This window comes from Notothenia rossii (assembly GCF_949606895.1).
Source record: "Notothenia rossii genome assembly, chromosome: 1".
NCBI classification, from domain to species: Eukaryota; Metazoa; Chordata; class Actinopteri; order Perciformes; family Nototheniidae; genus Notothenia; species Notothenia rossii.
Window position 1 is genome coordinate 567,778 of NC_136912.1, and position 7,895 is coordinate 575,672.

General features: G+C 44.5%; 1 protein-coding gene across 1 annotated transcript in view; it reads right to left on the reverse strand.

Moving 5' to 3' along the window:
• LOC307043624 (spectrin beta chain, non-erythrocytic 1-like) overlaps window positions 1–4,635 on the reverse strand; it is an 81,984-nt gene extending 77,349 nt beyond the window's left edge. The window contains exon 1 of the mRNA XM_079688193.1: window positions 4,509–4,635. The gene's annotated coding sequence lies outside the window, so the exon portion shown is untranslated. The remainder of the gene's footprint in view (window positions 1–4,508) is intronic.
• Between the last annotated feature and the right edge of the window lie 3,260 nt (window positions 4,636–7,895).

A 7,895-nucleotide genomic window follows, 5' to 3' on the forward strand; every position in this document is an offset into this window, starting at 1 on the left:
AGGTGTATATCAGTATGTAGTGTCTCTACTTTAAAGAGTCCTCTCCTGCTGATGTTCAGGTGTATATCAGTATGTAGTGTCTCTACTTTAAAGAGTCCTCTCCTGCTGAGGTTCAGGTGTATATCAGTATGTAGTGTCTCTACTTTAAAGAGTCCTCTCCTGCTGATGTTCAGGTGTATATCAGTATGTAGTGTCTCTACTTTAAAGAGTCCTCTCCTGCTGATGTTCAGGTGTATATCAGTATGTAGTGTCTCTACTTTAAAGAGTCCTCTCCTGCTGATGTTCAGGTGTATATCAGTATGTAGTGTCTCTACTTTAAAGAGTCCTCTCCTGCTGATGTTCAGGTGTATATCAGTATGTAGTGTCTCTACTTTAAAGAGTCCTCTCCTGCTGATGTTCAGGTGTATATCAGTATGTAGTGTCTCTACTTTAAAGAGTCCTCTCCTGCTGATGTTCAGGTGTATATCAGTATGTAGTGTCTCTACTTTAAAGAGTCCTCTCCTGCTGATGTTCAGGTGTATATCAGTATGTAGTGTCTCTACTTTAAAGAGTCCTCTCCTGCTGATGTTCAGGTGTATATCAGTATGTAGTGTCTCTACTTTAAAGAGTCCTCTCCTGCTGATGTTCAGGTGTATATCAGTATGTAGTGTCTCTACTTTAAAGAGTCCTCTCCTGCTGATGTTCAGGTATATATCAGTATGTAGTGTCTCTACTTTAAAGAGTCCTCTCCTGCAGATGTTCAGGTGTATATCAGTATGTAGTGTCTCTACTTTAAAGAGTCCTCTCCTGCTGATGTTCAGGTGTATATCAGTATGTAGTGTCTCTACTTTAAAGAGTCCTCTCCTGCTGAGGTTCAGGTGTATATCAGTATGTAGTGTCTCTACTTTAAAGAGTCCTCTCCTGCTGATGTTCAGGTGTATATCAGTATGTAGTGTCTCTACTTTAAAGAGTCCTCTCCTGCTGATGTTCAGGTGTATATCAGTATGTAGTGTCTCTACTTTAAAGAGTCCTCTCCTGCTGATTTTCAGGTGTATATCAGTATGTAGTGTCTCTACTTTAAAGAGTCCTCTCCTGCTGATGTTCAGGTGTATATCAGTATGTAGTGTCTCCACTTTAAAGAGTCCTCTCCTGCTGATGTTCAGGTGTATATCAGTATGTAGTGTCTCTACTTTAAAGAGTCCTCTCCTGCTGATGTTCAGGTGTATATCAGTATGTAGTGTCTCTACTTTAAAGAGTCCTCTCCTGCTGATGTTCAGGTGTATATCAGTATGTAGTGTCTCTACTTTAAAGAGTCCTCTCCTGCTGATGTTCAGGTGTATATCAGTATGTCGTGTCTCTACTTTAAAGAGTCCTCTCCTGCTGATGTTCAGGTGTATATCAGTATGTAGTGTCTCTACTTTAAAGAGTCCTCTCCTGCTGATGTTCAGGTGTATATCAGTATGTAGTGTCTCTACTTTAAAGAGTCCTCTCCTGCTGATGTTCAGGTGTATATCAGTATGTAGTGTCTCTACTTTAAAGAGTCCTCTCCTGCTGATGTTCAGGTGTATATCAGTATGTAGTGTCTCTACTTTAAAGAGTCCTCTCCTGCTGATGCTCAGGTGTATATCAGTATGTAGTGTCTCTACTTTAAAGAGTCCTCTCCTGCTGATGTTCAGGTGTATATCAGTGTGTAGTGTCTCTACTTTAAAGAGTCCTCTCCTGCTGATGTTCAGGTGTATATCAGTATGTAGTGTGTCTACTTTAAAGAGTCCTCTCCTGCTGATGTTCAGGTGTATATCAGTATGTAGGGTCTCTACTTTAAAGAGTCCTCTCCTGCTGATGTTCAGGTGTATATCAGTATGTAGTGTCTCTACTTTAAAGAGTCCTCTCCTGCTGATGTTCAGGTGTATATCAGTATGTAGTGTCTCTACTTTAAAGAGTCCTCTCCTGCTGATGCTCAGGTGTATATCAGTATGTAGTGTCTCTACTTTAAAGAGTCCTCTCCTGCTGATGTTCAGGTGTATATCAGTGTGTAGTGTCTCTACTTTAAAGAGTCCTCTCCTGCTGATGTTCAGGTGTATATCAGTATGTAGTGTGTCTACTTTAAAGAGTCCTCTCCTGCTGATGTTCAGGTGTATATCAGTATGTAGGGTCTCTACTTTAAAGAGTCCTCTCCTGCTGATGTTCAGGTGTATATCAGTATGTAGTGTCTCTACTTTAAAGAGTCCTCTCCTGCTGATGTTCAGGTGTATATCAGTATGTAGTGTCTCTACTTTAAAGAGTCCTCTCCTGCTGATGTTCAGGTGTATATCAGTGTGTAGTGTCTCTACTTTAAAGAGTCCTCTCCTGCTGATGTTCAGGTGTATATCAGTGTGTAGTGTCTCTACTTTAAAGAGTCCTCTCCTGCTGATGTTCAGGTGTATATCAGTATGTAGTGTCTCCACTTTAAAGAGTCCTCTCCTGCTGATGTTCAGGTGTATATCAGTATGTAGTTTCTCTACTTTAAAGAGTCCTCTCCTGCTGATGTTCAGGTGTATATCAGTATGTAGTGTCTCTACTTTAAAGAGTCCTCTCCTGCTGATGTTCAGGTGTATATCAGTATGTAGTGTCTCTACTTTAAAGAGTCCTCTCCTGCTGATGCTCAGGTGTATATCAGTATGTAGTGTCTCTACTTTAAAGAGTCCTCTCCTGCTGATGTTCAGGTGTATATCAGTATGTAGTGTCTCTACTTTAAAGAGTCCTCTCCTGCTGATGTTCAGGTGTATTTCAGTATGTAGTGTCTCTACTTTAAAGAGTCCTCTCCTGCTGATGTTTTAATAGATCAATAACGTCTGTTTTGCTTCGTCCGTCGGTGAGTGAATGAAGAGGGAATTATAGATGAATTAAGTTAGCGTTAGCGTAGCTCTCATATTGATTATCTGGAGAATATTCCGGAAGAGTCTGACTTCCTGCTCCATTAACACTAATGTGTCTAAAGTGCCTCCATACAACAACATGCAGGCATTACACTGAGTCATCCTGCCTCTGCTCTCTGCTTTCTATTACAGTGAACAACCTGCAGATTCATGTGGGATTCAAATAAGATGTTTACAGTACCACGTCCATCTCTCTTTTACTGAGAGCTGTTATTGAAACATTTTTCTATATGTTATGACTTTCTAGACATCACACCCTTCATTAATCCGCAGATAATACAAACGTTTTCCAACATGAAGCGGTTTCACAGCGCGTTACTTCCCAAACGTACCGTTGTTTTCTGCAGAGTTTTATAAATGCTATGTTTAAATATGCAAACGGGCCGTTGTGTAATTCTATCTTTATTTGGATCTATGAGAAATCTACCGGTGATAATGATGATGATTCATGATGTTAATCTGCAGCTCCAATCATTAATCGTTTGTTTAAAATTAAACACAGTGGAAAACTTGTTTAACCCTGAAATGGTTTCTGGTTTACAATCATTGACAGACTGTAAATGAGTAATACAATTATAATATGGATGTAATATCTGTGTAATACATCTGTTATATGAGAGTAATACGGGATTAATACAGCTGTTATATGAGAGTAATACGGGATTAATACAGCTGTTATATGAGAGTAATACGGGATTAATACAGCTGTTATATGAGAGTAATACAGGATTAATACAGCTGTTATATGAGAGTAATACGGGATTAATACAGCTGTTATATGAGAGTAATACGGGATTAATACTGGTACGAAGCAGCTGTGTGTTATAGACTATTAACAACATGTCCAACGGCCAAATTGACCAATCAGAATAGAGTATTCAACAAAGCCTGTATGTGTTCCTATTAAATCCAGAATCGCCCCATGGCGCAGACGGTTGTTGTTGAATTCATGATGCTGGGATTCTCCTGACTTTAGAAACCACTCCCAGAATAAACACTGTTAGCATCTCTGAGGCTAAAGCTAAAAACAGTCCCACCCTTATTGTTACCCCCGCCCCCCCCCCCCCCGGTTCCGGCCCTGCTGAGACAACATGGTCCAATGTGACGTCACATAAAACGTTTCCGTAACAAAAACACTGTTCTCTCCTTTTTTCACCCCGGGACCACCGTCACTGTTTCCCCCCCAGACAGCAGCTGCAGGCCGGACACCTCCCGCTCATTCTGCAACACACACACACACACACACACACACACACACACACACACACACACACACACACACACACACACACACACACACACACACACACACACACACACACACACCGCGGCCACGCCTGTTTTGCTCCTGCATGGCGCACCGTTATATCCTCCATCCCTCCGGCCGAGTGCTGCTCTCTGTGTCCGGGGAGAGGGCACCGCGGCCCGGGGAGAGAGAGGGGGGAGAACCGGGGAGAGAACCGGGGAGAGAACCGGGCCTCTGGGAGGAAGTTCACGGAGGCTCTGGTCGCTCCAATCACAGCAAACAGCGGGGAGAGAGAGGGGAGGACAGCCGGAAAGAGGGGACACAGAGCTGGGAGTAGAGCCTGGATGAGAGGCTGGAGGACCGCTTACCTTGTGCAGATCAGTCCGCAAACAGAGAGGGGATCCGGGCGGAGAGGCAGACGGGAGGCTCTGCTGCTGCTGCTGCTGCTGCTGCTGCTGCAGGGAATGACGGGAAAGAATCCGCACTGCCCTCCTCCTCTTCCTCCTCCCTCCCTCCCTCCCTCCCCCTATGTCTCTCCCCTCTCCCCCTCCCAGTCCTGCAGTCTGCATCATAAACATAAGGGCAAAGCATGATGGGAAGTGTTTTTAATAAAATAAGATTAGATCAGAAGTACTTTATTGATCCCAAAGTGGGAAATGTTTGCGTTGCAGCTTCATGACAACACAAGGCAACATGTGAACACCTCAAACAGAAAACACACATGTTGAATTACACATTTAGTGAACAACATCTAAAGCAGGATATTATAAGTGAGGAATGGAATATTAAATATGAAATAGATAATGAGATTGTAGTTTCATGCATCCTGAGTTTATTCTCCACATCTACTTTGTTATGCTATTTTATTTCTATTTGAGATGTTCACATTTTGGATTTGTTTATTTCTAGTCTTTTCATTTCTCTAATGTTCAATGCCTCTTCTTTTGATGCTGCAACGCAAACATTTCCCACATTGGGATCAATAAAGTACTTCTTATGTATCTCCTCTCCTCTCCTCTCCTCTCATCTCATCTCCTCTCCTCTCCTTTCATCTAATCTCATCTCCTCTCCTCTCCTTTCATCTCCTCTCATCTCCTCTCATCTCCTCTCATCTCATCTCCTCTCCTCTCATCTCATCTCCTCTCCTCTCATCTCCTCTCCTCTCCTTTCATCTAATCTCCTCTCATCTCCTCTCCTCTCCTTTCATCTTATCTCCTCTCCTCTCCTTTCATCTCCTCTCATCTCCTCTCATCTCATCTCATCTCCTCTCATCTCATCTCCTCTCCTCTCATCTCATCTCATCTCCTCTCCTCTCATCTCATCTCCGCTCCTCTCATCTCTTCTCCTCGCCTCTCATCTCCTCTCCTCTCCTCTCCTCTCATCTCCTCTCATCTCCTCTCATCTCCTCTCCTCTCCTCTCCTCTCCTCTCATCTCATCTCCTCTCCTCTCCTCTCCTCTCATCTCATCTCCTCTCCTCTCCTCTCATCTCATCTCATCTCCGCTCCTCTCATCTCTTCTCCTCGCCTCTCATCTCCTCTCATCTCCTCTCCTCTCCTCTCATCTCATCTCATCTCCGCTCCTCTCATCTCTTCTCCTCGCCTCTCATCTCCTCTCCTCTCCTCTCCTCTCCTCTCATCTCATCTCCGCTCCTCTCATCTCCTCTCCTCTCATCTCATCTCCTCTCCTCTCCTCTCCTCTCATCTCCTCTCATCTCCTCTCCTCTCCTCTCCTCTCATCTCCTCTCATCTCCTCTCCTCTCCTTTCATCTCCTCTCATCTCCTCTCATCTCCGCTTCTCTCATCTCCTCTCCTCTCCTCTCATCTCATCTCCTCTCCTCTCATCTCATCTCCTCTCCTCTCATCTCATCTCCTCTCATCTCATCTCCTCTCCTCTCATCTCCTCTCCTCTCCTCTCATCTCATCTCCTCTCCTCTCCTCTCCTCTCATCTCCTCTCCTCTCCTCTCATCTCCTCTCCTCTCATCTCATCTCATCTTCTCTCCTCTCCTCTCATCTCCTCTCATCTCCGCTTCTCTCATCTCCTCTCCTCTCCTCTCATCTCCTCTCCTCTCATCTCCTCTCCTCTCATCTCATCTCATCTCCTCTCCTCTCCTCTCATCTCATCCCCTCTCCTCTCCTCTCATCTCCGCGCCTCTCATCTCATCTCCTCTCCTCTCATCTCATCTCCTCTCTTCTCCTCTCCTCTCCTCTCCTCTCCTTTCATCTCCTCTCATCTCCTCTCATCTCCGCTTCTCTCATCTCATCTCCTCTCCTCTCCTCTCCTCTCATCTCCGCTTCTCTCATCTCATCTCATCTCATCTCCTCTCCTCTCCTCTCCTCTCATCTCCTCTCCTCTCCTCTCCTCTCCTCTCCTCTCCTCTCCTCTCATCTCCGCGCCTCTCATCTCATCTCCGCTCCTCTCATCTCATCTCCTCTCCTCTCATCTCATCTCCTCTCCTCTCATCTCATCTCCGCTCCTCTCATCTCATCTCCTCAGCTCATCTCATCTCCTCTCCTCTCCTCTCCTCTCCTCTCCTCTCCTCTCATCTCATCTCCTCTCATCTCCTCTCCTCTCATCTCATCTCCTCTCATCTCCTCTCCTCTCATCTCCTCTCATCTCATCTCCTCTCATCTCATCTCCGCTCCTCTCATCTCCTCTCCTCTCATCTCATCTCATCTCCTCTCATCTCCGCTCCTCTCATCTCATCTCATCTCCTCTCCTCTCATCTCATCTCCTCAGCTCATCTCATCTCCTCTCCTCTCCTCTCCTCTCCTCTCCTCTCATCTCCTCTCATCTCATCTCCTCTCATCTCCGCTCCTCTCATCTCATCTCATCTCCTCTCCTCTCATCTCATCTCCTCAGCTCATCTCATCTTCTCTCCTCTCCTCGTCATGGACCTGGCGGCAGGAAAAGTCCTGTGTATTTATATTGTTAGAGATGCTCTATATCTCTGCTACACTGGGACCATTAATGCTCCAACCAGATCGGTTTGTTGTGGTCTGTAACCGGAAGTGACGTCACATTATGGGCGTGGCTCCGTGTCAGCAGGGTCATTAATAATTAATGAGCCTAATGCACTCTGACGTCATGGAGGGGTATCCACGGCAACGGCAGCCGAGGCTCATGGGGAATCACGTTTCAACCTATGGTTTCAACACATGGAGGGTAAAAAGGGTCGACACTAATGTCAAATAATTACTAATTAAATAAATAATTATCTAATTTATACCAAAAATATTTAAATCATATGGATGAACTTATTTGTGAAGGTATTTAACTATTTAGTGTGAAAAGATGTTAGAACCCAAAATATATCCTTAGATTGATGATGATGATGATGATGATGATGATGATGATGATTGGCTGCAGTTAACAGTATCTCGATTTATCAACAGTTCATCTTTAAAGATGTTATAATAACATTACTAACAGCTGCTGGGGCTGATGGGTAATGTAGTGTTTGCTCCACAAGGACTTCCTGCAGGTGACATCATCCTCTCTGCTGGGAAACACTAAGGAGGGCTGTGATTGGTTGAAAGCATCCTTCCCTATGTCTCTCCAGACACATCTGCTCTTATATCTATAGATGTTTAGGGTTTGATCTCGTTCTGTAGCTTCCCAGCTTTGTTTCTAATCTGTTCATTTCCCACATTTAAATGATGATTCAGACTGAGAGACTTTGGCTCCCTCCACACCTGACGGAGGCTAAAACAAATCAACGTTACTCACTGAGAGTCAACAAACACACACCACGAG